Source organism: Brassica napus, chromosome C9, assembly GCF_020379485.1.
Source record: "Brassica napus cultivar Da-Ae chromosome C9, Da-Ae, whole genome shotgun sequence".
NCBI classification, from domain to species: Eukaryota; Viridiplantae; Streptophyta; class Magnoliopsida; order Brassicales; family Brassicaceae; genus Brassica; species Brassica napus.
This window is the reverse complement of record NC_063452.1, coordinates 25,946,556-25,963,297: the sequence shown is the minus strand read 5'-3', so window position 1 is coordinate 25,963,297 and position 16,742 is coordinate 25,946,556. Positions and strand designations below refer to the sequence as shown.

The following is a 16,742-nucleotide window of genomic DNA, read 5'->3' as shown; positions in this document are numbered from 1 at the left end:
TAGCCCAAGTAAAAATGTCGAATGGATATATATATACGCCGCCTAGACGTTTTGTCTCTTTACATGCATTTTCCTAAAAATAGATATTAAAAACTACACCTGACAATTTAATATGAATTTAAAATCATATATAAACGTAGTGATTTTACACTTTGAATTAGTCAACCAAATTGAAAATAAGAGAAATACTAAATATGAAAACCCAAAAAGTTGGGACATACATGTGCGTTACAATTGTACTGAAATTTACAATAAAGCATAGTCTTACCTCATCATCTAATCAACTACAAGTAAATACCAATAATTTGTTATAATTATACTGAAATTTACAATAATGCAGATTCTTAACTCATTATCTAATCAACTATAAATAAAGACTAATAATTCAAACAATATGCTGAGAAATACTAAAAACCAAAACCACCAAACTAATCTTTCACCATTTATGGATACATCGAAGTAACATATAAGGACCCTCCGGTAAGTGCAATTTCATTCATTGCTTACTGCAACACCATATCATTGCACGCAAAGTTTTTTGCTTTAAGTCTAAGGAACGGTTTCTCTCTAAAGATCTGAGCCTCTCACCAATTGTTAAGAAATTGCATGTATCATTGTCAACAATCCCGCGCTTGCGCGGAGGTTCCGCCCCTAGTTTGAAAGAGTGAGATAGTATAGTGACGCTTGCTCTTGGAGAGCGTTTTTCTTTAGCTTAAGTTTTATTTTTTTTCTTTTCTATTTATTTTCCCTCTTTTTAATTTTCAGCCCCTTTTCAATTGTCCCACCATTTAGTTTTTTTTTTCCAAATTAAATTGTAATTTAAATGAATTGTCATATTATTTGTTTATGTCAAGTATTTTTTTTTTTGGTACAAATATCACATGAGTTTAATTCACGCTAAGAAGAACTATTTACAATGTTTGGTTTCTTTTTCGGCAAATCTTAGGAATTATTCGTTTCTATTGTGTAAAAATAGTATAATCATGCATTTGGCTGTGGGAATAGAGAGTTATTAGTTGGTTATTTGCTGTTGATTATGAATTACCAAAATTACTTACTGAAATTACATAGAGGAGGAGATGGTTAGAAACTTAGAACCGAATAATTAGGGAAAGAAAAGCAAAAAAGAGAAAGGGTACGATCAACAAAGAACCTTAGGTTTGTTTTTTTTTTTTCCTTTTGTTTTCTTGAATTTGGTAAAACCGAGGAAAATTATAAATATAAAACTCAATTTCAAGTTGGAGTAACAAAATTATTCTACCAGTATCCAAGAGAACACGACTTCTCGATTTTTTACAGAGGCCATGTCTACTACACCAACAGACCAAACACTATTTGATTTTTTGTATACTAACATGCACGTCAATGTCTTAAATCAAAAAACACTTTACATAAAAACAAAAACATTATTGCTCAAATAAACAGAAATTTCCAAAAGATTATAAGAGGAAGAAATAGAAAAGCCAAAAGAAAAGACGTGGAGTGAGGATCATTACTAATTAGCAAACACATCCAGTGAGAGGAATACATACGTGGACGAGATGACGAACTCATGCGTCTGCCGTTTTTTCTTTTTGTCACTATCTGCCGTTTGTTACTGCACACTTAGTATTTTGGATATATTTAGTACTCGATTTTGTTTGTATTGATAGTTAAATTTTAGACTTGTATTTGGTTTGTTAAAAATGAGTATTTACCATTTCAAGTATTTGCTATATAAATGATGGATTTTCAAAATTATTTGTCTTATCTTATTACTTGTTATTTGTAAACTACATGAAAGTTATTTGATAATTATTTGATAATTTGCTGGAATTTAAGCTAAATAACTTTATATTTGATAAATAATAATTCATTCCTTTCTTTATGTTTTAGCTAATGTGGAAAACAAAATATATAAGAAAAAATCATTCCATAAAAAATCATTTATATTTTGTTCACTTATTAAAATGAAAATATAAACGAGTAAAATACATTTAAGGAAGCCCCATTGGTAAACACATTAATGAAAATGAGTAACAAACTAGCAATGTCAAATAATTATTTTTATTCTAGTATTTGATATCATCTATGTACTTGCAAATAATTTAAATATATTATTTGATATTTGATTTAATTAACTAAAATACCTGATTTCACAGATCAAATAGAGACCAAATAACGGATACAATGCTGGTGATAGGCCTGAAACTTTTATCCGAGATCCGGATTCGATACGAGATTCGATCCGGATCCGATCCGAAAATCCGGATATCCTGAGGGGCCGAATCCGGATCCGGATAGTAAAATGTTGGATCTGTCAAAGCCGGATCCGAATCCGGATATTTTAATTTTTTAGTCCGGATATCCGGATCCGTAAGTTTTATTAATAACTATTTCAAAAATAGTAATATCTCTCTATAAAAATTAATTTTATTTAATATATTTTTATTTTTATAATAGTATATATAAATTTTATGTAAATTTTGTAGTATTATACATAGAAATAATGAAAAACATTATATATATTTTTATTTTTAAATTACTGTTAATATTTTATATATATTGATATTATTTTTTATTTATTTAAGGATCCAAATCCGGATCCGGATATCCGGCGGATATTACAATTTTTAGAAGGATATCTGACACCCGGATATCCGAGAACCCCGGATCCGGATAAGGATAGTAAAATTATGGATCCGCCGGAAAAGGATCCGGATCCGGATACCTAAAAATTGTCCGGATACCTAATCCGTCCCAGACCTAGTTGGTGATAACTGTGCTCACCTTACTTGTGCCCCACCCCTAGATATTATAGACGACGTCTTGCAATTTCTTAATTAAGTCTCTTCCTTGTATTGTATTGTATTGTATTATAGACGTCTGTACCAGTTCTCTTGCAATTTCTTAATTAAGTCTATTCCTTGTATTGTATTTGCATAAACACATACACATACAAAATGATATATTTGTACATGCTATATTTGCAACTATATGCATGTGAGCCGACAAGATTTTGGGGGACGACTGACGAGTATGTCCCTCACAGTTTCCTGCAAATCTATCATAGACGATTACTGATGAGTAATGGCCCACACGCAGAATACTTGTATTATATCTGATTTCATATTTTTAATGTTTTAATATTTTACTCCACAATCCAATTTTTGGTTGAAATTGTTCAGTCAGCTATGTATATATATAACTTTTGAGCCAAACTAAATATTAATTCGAATAGAATGATATTATTTTTATGGATATGATAAACGGAAGCCAAATTCAGATTAAACTAACATAAAAATCTACAACTTATGTTTTAAAATTAATAATTTATTTGATATGTTTTAAAATTAATAATTTATTTGATAAAAGCAAAAGCTGAACATTCGATTTTGCCTTGTCCATTGTTTTTCTATAAAAACTAAGAAGAGTCGAATGAAAATTTGGATTTAAGATTCTAAACCTTATACAATTCCGAAAGAGAAATTGCACCGTATGAAGTGAAAAAATTTAATAATTAGCTGACTGACTAACAACCCTAAATAGTTAGATTATAATATGTATTTTATATAATAATAAATTTATACCCTTCTCTGTATCTAAAGCAACCGGTTGAAAAATAATTTCTAATAAATAATTAATCATTTCAAAAGTAAATAGCGGACATCTAGTATTCATACATTATTCTAAGACAACTTTTAATAATAAATTTTGGGGAAGGCGAATAGAATTCTTCTCAGATCTTTTCAACCGGTTGTAAAGTAAGAACGACAAAGACGATAATACATACGCATGAAGTGGAATTAATTGGCGTACTATTCCATTGAGAGATTCTTGTTCTATTTTACATAGACATATTATATAATGCTATATATTTTGTTTCTATACTATTTTACAATATTTCATTCCTTTTGAAGAGTGCTCTATTATGTTTAGAAATATAGTTTGTAATTTTTTTAAGTTCTAATTATCGTTACATGTTTTGAACATGTAAAAATTGTCCTATGATCTATATTGTATAGTTTAATATTACATAATATTATGTATTTTTTAGATTTTGGTATTTGAGTTTAGGGTTTATATTTGGGTTAGGGTTTAGTGATTAGGGTTTAGGGTTTAGTATTTAGAAGGTGAGAAGGTATGGTTGGGGTCATCATTAACTTCTTCCATGCAATTGTGGACATTTCATAATTTCACCAATGTGTACTATGTTATTTATTTGTTCCATTCTATTTGGGTTTAGAGTTTATATTTGGGTTTAAGGTTTACTGATTAGAGTTTAGTATTTAGGGGTTGGGGTTGGAGTATGTTTAGTATTTAGGGATTGTAGGTCGGGTTATAATAGTATACTATTTCGGTGATATGGAGTAGTGTATGTAATCAATAAACATATACGTGAATGACTCCTCTTTTTTTCCGAATATTTTTTGTGTGCTCTTGACCTTATATTCTATTGACCACGTTATTTTCTTTCTCACATTTTTATTTTTACAAGAAATTCTGGTATGTCATATTACTAAAAGATTTACTATATGCGGTAAATAAATGCATGACGTTGGTGTTCTTATGTGATTTAATTGTGAATAGTGGAGCTTTTATACTATCTGTGTATTGATGTCATCTATTACCTCTCTCTGTAACCTATTACTTGGAAACGTGAAGGACATAACCGGACTAAATGTGTGTATAATGTTATTGATTTAATAACGTCAAAATCATGTCTATATACTTAAGATTGACTCAGAAATTAGCTAGTTCGCCAATTCTCCCTTTCCAAAACATATAAATTCCATACAAACGCTGATGCAAACGAGTGAGAGACCATACAAACAGGTAAAAGTAGGGAATCATATCTCGATCAATCATCAATGCAATGAAACATTTAGATCACCGTTAACTAACTAATACTAAGTCATAGTAGAAAAGTTTGAAATATCAGAAAGATGTCATCTAACAAAACTATTCTATGTCATTTAATCAAAATGTTTTTTTTTTTAATGAAAAGTTTTAAGTAACAGACAGTAAAGAACTAGTTCCATCGAATCTAATTTTGTTAATATAAAATTATCTTTTGATTTACACATAAATAATTTGACATATATGTAGAATGATTAAAATTGTTGAGGTTTGGTCTCCAGTTCATCTTAGGATCATCTCTGGTTTACAGAGGAAGAGACGTGACGTTGAAGAGGAAGGCCGAGAGCTGGTCAAGCTCTTGTACACCAAACACTCTAGGTAAACAAGCGGGTTTCAAGTGGAAGAAGTATTTGAAAGTTGCTGGATGGGATAGAGTCTTTTGGTCTATAGTTTACTTGGTGCTTGAGTCACGTGTTGTCACACGTGAGAAGCCTTTTCTGTTAAAGAGAACCAGAGAGAGAGTTAAGCTTCTTCAAGACTTCTTCATGGCGATTCTAGAGAGAGAGATAAGAGAGATCTAAAGAGAGTGAGGAGGTTTCATTCTCGGGTTCTAGGGATTCTTTTCTTATTCTTTTCTTCTTGTAAGCAAACCGGGTTGTGGTTTGCGGGTGAGCGATAGCTTGTACACACCACCACCGGAGGTAGTTTCCGGTGACATATAGTGGAGGCAGTTGGGGAGCAAGAGTTCTCCCCTCCGGATGTAACCGTTCTTTAACATGGTGAACCGGGTGAACATATCAATGTGCACAAGTGTTTATAGCTACGAATCTGTGAATCAGGATTAGTGGAATCTGGTTTGATTCCTCAACAAGTGGTATCAGAGCCGTGGTTCGACGATTCACAAGTTCAATCGACTCACGGAGTTCATGATTTCTCGAGGTGAAGAAATATGAGGATGAATCAAGATTCGTCGAAGTCGGAGATGGAAGCGGTATGTTCTTTATCGGCTTCAATGGTGTATCCGACGAGCAAAAGGAAGTTCGTCAGTGATGGCGGTATCTGATTCTCTGAAGAGGTTTAAGTTAACATCTATGTCGCAAGTTCATAAACAAGAAGGATCGGAGAAATCTTTTGGTTCTGCATTATCGAAATCTGGAGGAAGAAAGGTTATGTGGCTGATCTTGGAGTGGTTGTTTATGGAATTGACGGGAAGGATGTGGTGAAGAATAAAGTTGAGAAAATCGGTTTCTGGTTTTCTAGAGGATCAAAGGTTCGGCGACTTCCAGTGGTTCGATGAGTTTCTACGGTTGAGTGATTCACTGCGGTTCTGTGGTTTACAAAGACGGTGTGGATTCTAAGGATCAAAGCATCTGGATGGTTGGGTCTTAGTATCGACAAAGGGAGGTGCTATTGTAGGATTAAGCTCACCAGGAATGGTGGAAGAAAGATCACCAGTAAAGTTAATCAGAAGAGATGGTTCCAGGTTTAATGGAATCATGAATACTGTACGTTAGGGTTCTCTTGGGCTCGATACTATGCAACGATGCATGTTGTGGTTTAAAGAAGCTGCAGGAGGAATCGTTACGAGAACGAGAAGGGATAGTTTCAGAGAATAGTTCAAGACAGTGGACACAAGAAGAGGTTCTTGTATCTGTGGCGTTGAAACCGTTTCGAGATTGATGGAGGGTGAATGTATCTTCAAGTACAGTTCAGTTCAGGTTCGAAGTATGAGTTATGAACATGACTCAGGTAAACCAGAATCGTGAAAACATCTCTCAAGACTCAAATCTTGTAGACTGACAGAGTGATCCCGCTGCAATCACAAGAGAATTTGTGATATAGTAAGCTTTGCACCACATGTATTTCTATTGAATCTCTTCCGCGTTAGAGCATGGAGTTTAGTCTTCAGGTTTGGTTGAAGAACAACAATGGAACTGATAGATTCTGGATTCTGAGGGACGCCTTGGGAGGTTGAATCTACATTAAATTGTCTGTTGAAATATCAGGGTAAAGGTTTAGATTCAAGTGTATGTGAAGTTATCTGGGTCTTGGTCAGGTTGAGTATAAGATCAAGACAGTAAGTGGCTGCGAAGTTTGACAGTTTATGGGAAGATTTGCGATGGTTTTGTCTACATGTTAAGTCTCTGGAATTTAGTTGGATGATGCGATTATCAAGTTTTAAAAGGTGGATCATCAAGAAGCTTGGAGCAGCAGGAGAAGGTTCAAGGGAAAAGTGGATCAATGCTGCAACCTTCAGAATATGAGTCAAGGCTCTGAAGGAAGCGTGTACAGTCTTCAAAGTCACAAGGAAACTGAAACTGGTTAAAGCTTCTGTAGAAGAAGACTGTGTGTGCAACGACTGGTCGTATGCTGAATCAGATGGGTCAGTTTGGTAACTGGGAAAGAAGCATCTGAAGTATTGAAAGAAGCTGAGTCAGCTCAAGGTGGAGTTCTTAGCTCAAGGTGGTGCTCTAAACTCAGCTAGAGTTCTCAGTTGATTATAGAAGCGTTTCAGATATGAAAGTGAGGACTTTGATGGTGACTGAGACAAGGCAATGATGAAGTTCTTGGTGGCACATGAAGAGGTCGTGTGATAAGGCATATGAGTGCCAGTCTTGTTGAAACTAGGAGAAGGAGTCTGGTTTCTGGTATATATGGCTCAGGTAAAAGAGTCAAGGATACCTACTGTGCCTGGTTATTAGGAGACCTAGACAATGGAGGTCCTAAGGCACAATCTCAGTTTGATACAAGCAAAGGAAAATGCTTGTGTAACTTGAATTACCAGAAAAGTCTATTGAGTTAAATATGAGGTTTAAAAGGTTCTAAAGGGAAGCAGCAGGGAAGTCTTCAGGTTGTATCGAAGAAGATACATAAAAGGTTCTTTGACAAGTTTCAAAAGAAGCATCGGAGGATCTGAGTAGTGAAGCTCAAAGTAAGCTGAAGATTCAAGGAGAACTGTATGTCTGAGTTCAAGTTACTGATAAGAAGTTCCCAGTAAAAGAAAGTGAAGCTGAGGTTAGAATAACGTGAAGCTTCAGGGTATTGTTCCAGGGGGAGCGCATGATATTACAGAGTTTGTAATGTATTCAAAGGGGAATTGTCTTCTAGGTGGAGCTATGTTTTCAGAAGGAACCTGGTATTATCAAATCTCAAGGAGATATCTGATGGATCAGATGATAGATTAATGGTTTAAGAGGCTACATTTTTGTTTTGTATGAGAAGTTTCTCAGGATACCTCGCAATGGACTGAGCTTTGGTGGTATGTATCGAAAGTCTTCCTAATGTTGAGTGTTAGGCGGCGTGTCCTGTAGGTGTAAACAGCGGTACATAAAGGTTCTGTTGACTTTGTTTGAGGAGAGATCAAAGATCATTTTGGTTTCTGGTCTGAGGCGAAGATTGGTGAAGAATCAGTCTGAGTTTTGCACAAATCAGAATATAAGCCGGCTCTGGAGTTAAATAAACTCAAGGTTGCTGAAACGTGGAAGGTTGCTGAAACGTGGAAGGTTGCAAGGTTTATGCAACTGATATAAATTCCTAGAAAGGGTTATGGATGCAGCAGATGTCGAACTGCATTTTTTCTGAGACAGCAACTTCAGGAGTTATGGGTTGTTTGTGCTTGCATCAAGAAGAAAGTTTAAGTAATCTTCTCAGAGAAAGACACTTGCAGGTTATGGTCAAGTGAAAGCTCGTAAATTGCATGCTGGAGAAAATTGTTGAGCTTATAGAGGCTATGGCTCAGGTCTGAGAAAGGTTAAGATGCAAAGGACCAAAGGACCAAAGGTTTGGTGGAGTTTGCACACTGGTGAATGTGTTGCGGGTCTGTTACAGATTGAGGATCACGTCGTGAGCTCAAGTTTAATGTGAAAGAATCTGTAAAGGATATCTCTGAAGCATATCAACTTCGATGGTGAGAGACGTGGCTAAAGGTTTCTGGTAGTGAGTTAAAATCTGCTAGTACATGTCTGTTTGTTCAGTAGGATCGAAGTCGGTTTTGGTATCGAGTGTGTTCACATCGAGGTGGAGTTGTGAAGTGTGTTATGTCGACATTCAACATGGATAGAAGTTGGATTCAAGGCTGAATGGCAAAAACAGAGGTTGTAAGTATAATCTGAAGTTATGAATGGATTGTTTTCTAACTCGATGTTGAGATTATTTTACAGGTTGAATTAAGAGATGCTCGGGATTATGAAGCATGTCTGATTCGGTTCACTGCATTGTTTAAAGTCGGTCAAGAGTTTGGACTCAATGCGCATGAGGAACTCTTAGAGGCTAGCAACAGAAACAAGATGGCAAAGTGATAAGTTTGTTTTTAATCACTGAAACAGGTTTATGATTAGAACAGAAATCATAAAGGAGACTGTGTGATTAATAAGCTCATGAGCGGTTTAGCTTATGGAAATTTCTGTTGGTCTGTAAAATGTATTATCTCTTGGTATTAACTGTTGTTTTGAGATGATTTTACAGGGAATTAAAGTAGCTTCAAGGAAGTCAGGCTAATGTGATTCAAGTTTGCACTTTATTGAAATGAGAGGAGACTAAAGACTTGAACTCACTGCAGGAGTTTATTTCAGGAGTCAAAACTTATTTGATGGTTAAGTGCAGGACTGCCTACAAGTTGAAATGAGGATCAATGGGAGTTTTGGCTGACACAAGGATGAGTGTAGCCAAGTGAAAACTCATAGACATGGTTATTCGTTTGTTGGTTCAGAAGCGTAGTCTAACCTTACTTCTGAAATTCAAAAAGTGTTTGTCTAGTTCATTGATGTTACTAACGAAACTTGTGCTATATGAGTCAGACTTATGCAGGTGTGTATAAGACTGATATGGTGTGTGCAAAGCTAGAAGTTGAAACTGGAAGTTTCAGGAGGCTCCAAAGATGAGAGACAGAGGCTGAAGATTCTCTGGTCATGAGTTGCGGTTCCGGCACGAACTAGTGTTGGAGGCTTCGGTGAAGGCGTTTATCGGAGGAATTCAAAATCCTTAATTCAGAAGTCATGATTGAAGGAAGAGGTCATCTGAGATTGAGTTGAAACTAGACCAAGGTGGAGAATGTTGAGGTTTGGTCTCCGGTTCATCTTAGGATCATCTCTGGTTTACAGAGGAAGAGGCGTGACATTGAAGAGGAAGGCCGAGAGCTGGTCAAGCTCTTGTACATCAAACATTCTAGTGAACAAGCGGGTTTCAAGTGGAAGAAGTATTTGAAAGCTGCTGGATGGGATAGAGTCTTTTGGTCTATAGTTTACTTGGTGCTTGAGTCACGTGTTGTCACACGTGAGAAGCCTCTTCTGTTAAAGAGAACCAGAGAGATTGACGACGTTAACAGAGAGAGAGAGAGAGAGAGAGAGAGAGTTGAGTTTCTTCAAGACTTCTTCAATGGCGATTCTTGAGAGAGAGATAAGAGAGATCTAGAGAGAGTGAGGAGGTTTCATTCTCGGGTCCTAGGGATTCTTTTCTTATTCTTTTCTTCTTGTAAGCAAACCGGGTTGTGGTTTGCGGGTGAGCGATAGCTTGTACACACCACCACCAGAGGTAGTTTCCGGTGACATATAGTGGAGGCAGTTGGGCAGCAAGAGTTCTCCCCTCCGGATGTAACCGTTCTTTAATACGGTGAACCGGGTGAACATATCGATGTGCACAAGTGTTTATAGCTACGAATCTGTGAATCAGGATTAGTGGAATCTGGTTTGATTCAGTGGAATCTGGTTTGATTCCTCAACAAAAATTATGAATGCTTTGTCCTTTTCAGTTTGACATTTAAATATCTTCCTTATGTAACATTCTTTTGCTAACGCTATCTACATTTTTATGCTATGGATCGAACGTGAACAAGAACATTATTTTTTGAACTTGTGAATAACATGTGTTGGTAAGTCTAAAATATATCCGTAAAAATATGTTTAAATAACAAAGTCATTCTTGGCTGACGCGGTAGAATCTATAATAGAACGGTATAAGAATTTCAAACCAAAAAGTAAGATTGACTTTCATAGAAATAATAATTACAAATCATCTAGTGAACATCATATAATATATAACCCTAAGGCATGGTATGGACCAAAAACATCATTTATGTTTTATTAAGTTAGTTTTTGGTAATGAGGAGAGCAACTGGGTAAATTCAGAAACTGAGATTGAAGGATTGCAGTTAGCTATTTTAATGATTTTTTTTCCTCCTCATCACCATCCAAGGCTGATTGTTTTAGAGGAAGTTCCACAATTGGTAACAGATGCTCAGAATATTAAGTTACTGGCTCAGGCTTGGGAAGAAGAGGTGAGACAAGCATTATTTATGATGCATTCTGAGAAAGCTTCGGATCAAATGGGATGACATCATTGTTCTATCAGCAATCATGGTCAATAGTTAAAGAGGATGTGGTTAATATGGTTAATAATTTTCTTAGGACATGCATGGGTCTTTGATGATCGACTTAGTTTAACAAATATTTGCCTTATCCCTAAAACGACTAGACCCAATCGGACGACAGAGTTACGGCCTGTTAGTCTGTGTACCGTTGGTTATAAAATTATTTCAAAGGTATTATGTCAAAGGCTTAAAGGATTGCTACCATAGCTAATCTCAGAAATCCAATCAGCCTTTTTGTCGGGGCGGTTAATTTAGGATAATATCTTTATTGCTTAAAAGATGTTTCATGCGCTACGAACAAATAATTATTGCAAGGAGAAATTTATGGCTATTAAGACGAACATGAGTAAAGCCTATGATAGAGTAGAGTGGTCTTTCCTACAACAGCTTCTCTTAAAGATGGGTTTCCTTGATGATGCACTGTATATCATCGGTTAGTTACTGGGTTTCCTGAGCGATGTTTGAGACAAGGGGACCCTCTATCTCCATATCTATTCATTTTATGTACGGAGGCTTTAATTACAAATATTCGGAAGGAGGAGCGAGATAAAAAGTTAACAGGTCTGAAAATAGCACGTGGAAGCCGTTTGATTTCTCATTTATTATTTGCAGATGACAGTTTATTTTTCTGTAAGCCTATGGAGGAATGTGAGGTTATTTTGAAACTACTTAAGGATTATGAGGCTGTGTCAGATCAACAAATTAGCTTTCCAAAATCTTCAATACAATTTGGCCACAAGGTTCTTGGCCGGGTACAAGCTGACATTCACGATAAACTAGGCGTTGTAAATTTGGACAGGATGGGGAGCTATTTGGGTATTCCAGAGAATTTTGGTGGTTCAAAAATACAAAATTTTGGATATTTAAATGAAAAGAGTAAATAATAAAGTGAATAGCTGGACGCTTCTGTTTCTTACAAGAGGGGGGGGGGGGAAGAAGTTCTGATAAAATATGTGGCATCAGCAATGAGAACACATGTAATGTCATGCTTTAGACTTCCAAAAAGCGTGACAAGTACCATTGCGCATTTCTGGTGGGGTAGTAGTAGAAATAAGAAAGGCATTCATTGGTATTTTTGGGGAAAAGTTTATAAACATAAGGAGGATGGAGATTTGAGCTTCCGAGATCTTCAGGATTTTAATAGAACATTACTGGCAAAACAATTCTGGCGACTAATAGACAAACCAGATTTTCTGTTCTCAAGAGTTTTTAAAGGACGATATATTCGGAAAACCGGTCCTATGGATCAACAAAAATCCTATGCATCATTATTTGGATGAAATATATTTGTTCAGCTAGATCTTTGGTTAAAAAAATGGCTAATAAAAAGAGTGGAAATAGGTCGGTCTATTTCAGGTATGGACTGATCCTTGGATCCCCGCTCCTCGCCCGAGGTCATCATTACCAAAAAATCAACATCAGCTTTTAAATCATTCTCTGAAGGTGGAACACCTTATTAATCAAGATGATTTTTCCTGGAATATAGATTTGATCATTGAATATATACATCCAGATGATGTAAAGATCATCAAAGGTTTGACGATAAGTCGGACTAACTGGCCGGAATCGCATGGTTGGATGTTCACAAAATCCGATAAATATTCGGTTAAATCCGGGTATAAAACTGAAACATTATATCCAAATAAGGACGTGAGGTTGGTTTACTTTGGCCCAGATATAAAACCCTTGTTGTCTTACACATGGAAATTGAAGTGCTCTCCGAAACCGAGACACTTCGTCTAGCAAATTTATCTTGTACTCTTCCGGTCTCAAAGAATCTGAAAGCTCTGGGATGGATTGTGATTTACGGTGCAGCTTGTGTGGGGAAGAGGAGGAAACTATACACTATGTTCTTTTCAAATGTCCTCCAGATTTTCAAATTTGGGCTCTGTCAAAGATTCCATCTCACCAAGGGATATTTTCAGCATCCTCAATTTTTTCTAGTCTGGATTACCTGTTCTGGAGACTCCCGAAAGACTATGATTTTAGTTACTTTGCATTGATTTTGTGGTATATTTGGAAGAACAGAAACGATAAAATCTATAAGAATAAAAATGAAAATCCTTCGTATTGCTAAAGTCGAGGGGACGCTGTGGTCTGAAGAGCAACTTACGGACAAAAAACAACATGAGAAGACCCAGCCGGCGATAGATTTCCAATCTTTGGCCCACACCAGGATCTGTTATGTTGATGGTGCATGGAGGGAGCATGATGAGTGGACATGACATGGCTGGTTCTGTAGAACCACATGCTCCGATGAAAGAATGATGGGGGCAATGAATCTCCACAGAAGTCTGTCACCTTTACATGCCTAGTGTGAAGCTTTGATTTGGTCTATGAAGACTTTTCAGTTCTCCGATGTAGTTTTTGAGACAGTTTTTTCTCAGTTAGTAAAGATGGTGTCGATACCCGAATAATTTGTAACGCCCCGACCACCCACGGCTAATGCGCCACCCACGCCCGCTCTCTCAACATGTGGGCTACATCCCGTTCCAACAGTCGGTGCATAAATTTTCCAAGGCCCGAAAGTCATGTTTACTACCCTTGCGATCACCACACGACTTTTCTCCGTGCTTTGGCCTCACTCACAATGTATCACGAATCACTTCCCGATAGCTCACCCATCCTTTCACTACTCCAGCCCAAGCACGCTTAACTCTGGAATTCTAAACGTATGTGTGACTAAAAAGGTAAGTCAACTTTGATGACATAGATAGCCAAATCAATCATCTTAAGCCTTTTTATATATCACAACTCGGGATGTTACATAAATGCCAGCTTTTTCTACGTATATGGAAGAGTTTCGACGCAGTAAGACTTTTTTCCCTACCTTTGTGATTAGATATATTACAAGGGCACAAAATACAATGTCGGACAAGCTTGTACGCGGTGCGAAAAATTCTGTTTCAACTATGTTTTATGTCGATTCATCACCTCCGGTTTAGTTCTCCAAACTAGAAGGTACAAGTTCTTAGTTTAATTATTGTTGTTTAAAAAAATTAGTTTTAGGAGATGTATAATTGTTTCTTTCAGTTTTGAAGAAAAAAAAAGTTAGTTTTAAAGTTAGTTATCATATAAATTTTTTTTGTTTCCTTCACTGAAAAAAATATATTCGAAGATGTAGTCAACAAAGTTGTTATAAAGGTTTCAAGTTATAAGTGAGCATATAGTACATTTGTAATTTTTTTGTGGTTTATAAATTATGTTTTTGATTTTTTTTTCTCACTCTGGTACAAATTTTTTTTGGTTCCGCCACTGCATACATGTGTCGTGTATCCTCACGAACTTCACGAAACGTATACTTAAGTCGAAACGTGATTATTTAGAGAATTTGGTGTCTAAATAGATTCATAACTTTCAGCGTTTAACATGACGTGGTGGACTATATAAGATATTTATTCCGTAGTCTCTATGAGCATCATTAGTGGTTAGCTCTTAGAGTCTCACCACCATCTAAACTATTAAAACAGAAGTACATTTAGTACTTAATCCTAACTTTTCCTCAATAATTACAAGGAATTGCCATTGATCAATATTAATACACGGTCGTTTTATATCATTGAAAAATCAGCTAATTAAGTTTGACCCGTCTTAACCTGAAATAACTCGAGACCAAACCTAATCTTGTGTGTTTCTTTGTTGTAAACGAGACAAACCCTAGAAGAAAACTTACATGATGAAGATTCTCAATTTTCGTCAACAGCGGTGGAATCAGATGGAGATTTAAGAACCGAAAGTCTAGATCTTTGTTGAAGAAGGTGGTGATCTGATGATATCGTAATCACAGAGTTTCCTTCTCCGTCGATACCATTCACTAAACGGTGAGATTCCATTTAATTGAGTTAGCAAATAGTTTAATGCCAATAAACCAACATTGATCTATTTTCAATATGTTTTTGAGAGATTCAATGGGATCTATGAGGTTTTTCTGGTTTTTATGGTGGATCAATTGAGATTGATGTTTTTAGGGTTAATAGGAAGAATCGATGCTTCTTTACGAGGGCGAGGAGATAGTCAAGATTTGGGAAAGATTTTCGATTGGTTCATAGGATAAGTCATACATATGAGATCCACTATACAAAGAGGAAACAAGGCTCGACAAAGGATACATTATGTTTTTTTTTTAAAGACATTATGTTTTTTTTTAAAGACATTCTGTGTTTGTTTTGGTTTCTGTTATGGGCTTAGTAGTAATACTGTTAAAACTAAGGTTAAAGGCCAATAATATTTATCTTCACTTAAATAATCTAGGTCTACAATGGTGGTTGGTTTTCATAGTTATATCACTGGAGTTAGCTAAGCTAAATTTAGCATACAGTATGATCGTAGGGTAGTAATTGAGTTTGAGGTTATCTACTAGGGTACGGCCTTGCGTTTTGTTCAGGTTTTGGCATTTCCTCTGGAACATCTCATCTACTCTACTGAAAAGTTCTAGATACAGGGGAAGCCATTACTTTTTGTCATTGGATTTCTGATTGTTTATAACCTTATCACCATATTTCATTGTCTGACTTTCAGGTTACATTATCGAATGTAAGTATCAGGTGTATCATTTGGTCCCTAACAGGTTTGTACTATTTGGTGATGTTTGGTAAAACATGAACAGGTTTTACGTCTAGGAGATTTGGAGGAGCAGGAACATGTTCTCCCCGTAGGGACTGAAGTTTTTCGAGGTCTTCGACTCTTTTTATGGAGCAACATTTGTGCTACTGGTCTGTAACTTTACAATCAGGATTATCATTGAGAATTTGTATTTGAGCAGCTATTCTTGAAATATAAGGATCCTATATGATTGCTGAACATTTTTTTTTATAATTTGGGCTGTCAGGATTCCAATCAGGATTTTTGTAATTTAAATAAAGATTGGTGGATAGGAATTGACGCAGAGTACCTTTGGCTTGACAGAACAGTATATCAATGGAATGTAGTGGACCTTTGGTTTCAATGGCTCTATAAGAATTGGATATATAAAACATTTGCTCTTTTAAAAACTTAAGTACATTTTAGAAATAACCGTTTACCTCATGTATTATTTACAGAAAGTGCCACTGGAATTAAAGTTGACCTGTACAAATTAATTCACATAATACTTTTATTATTTAAGTTACTATTTCATGTATCTTCATGAAAGAGGCCTTCGAGATGGAATCGTTGAAGAACCTCAGAATCAACGACGAAGTGATGCTGCTCTCAGATAGAAACAGTGAGTTCAAGGAAAATTTAGTGTCGAATTGGATTTGAGAATAAACCATGTAGGACTCAGATAGGTTGTGATATGTGATTCTGATTTCAAGGTCATGTCCAACTTAAATTAAAAAAGGCCTTTTATTAAACATAAATTAGATTAGATATGTTAAATGTTTTTATAAATCTATTGAATCTTAAGAATACAAAGAATAATTAATGTAGTTTATAAATCTATAGTATAATTAAATAATATTGAAAATGTAATGTATACAAACTATAAACTCAAATAAACCAAATCGAACTAAAGCCAAACTGAGTCCGAAATACAAAGTCATACCCATTTATTTACTTA

General features: G+C 35.7%; 2 long non-coding RNA genes across 2 annotated transcripts; both read left to right on the top strand.

The window, feature by feature from the left end:
* The first annotated feature begins 3,963 nt into the window (after nucleotides 1-3,963).
* LOC106418631 lies at nucleotides 3,964-10,685 on the top strand. Its single transcript, XR_001283708.3, has 2 exons — nucleotides 3,964-8,933; nucleotides 9,000-10,685. It is a non-coding gene; the product is annotated as an uncharacterized LOC106418631 (long non-coding RNA).
* A 3,984-nt stretch (nucleotides 10,686-14,669) lies between these two features.
* On the top strand, nucleotides 14,670-16,088 carry LOC106417718. Its single transcript, XR_001283396.3, has 2 exons — nucleotides 14,670-15,024; nucleotides 15,810-16,088. It is a non-coding gene; the product is annotated as an uncharacterized LOC106417718 (long non-coding RNA).
* The last annotated feature ends 654 nt before the right edge of the window (nucleotides 16,089-16,742 follow it).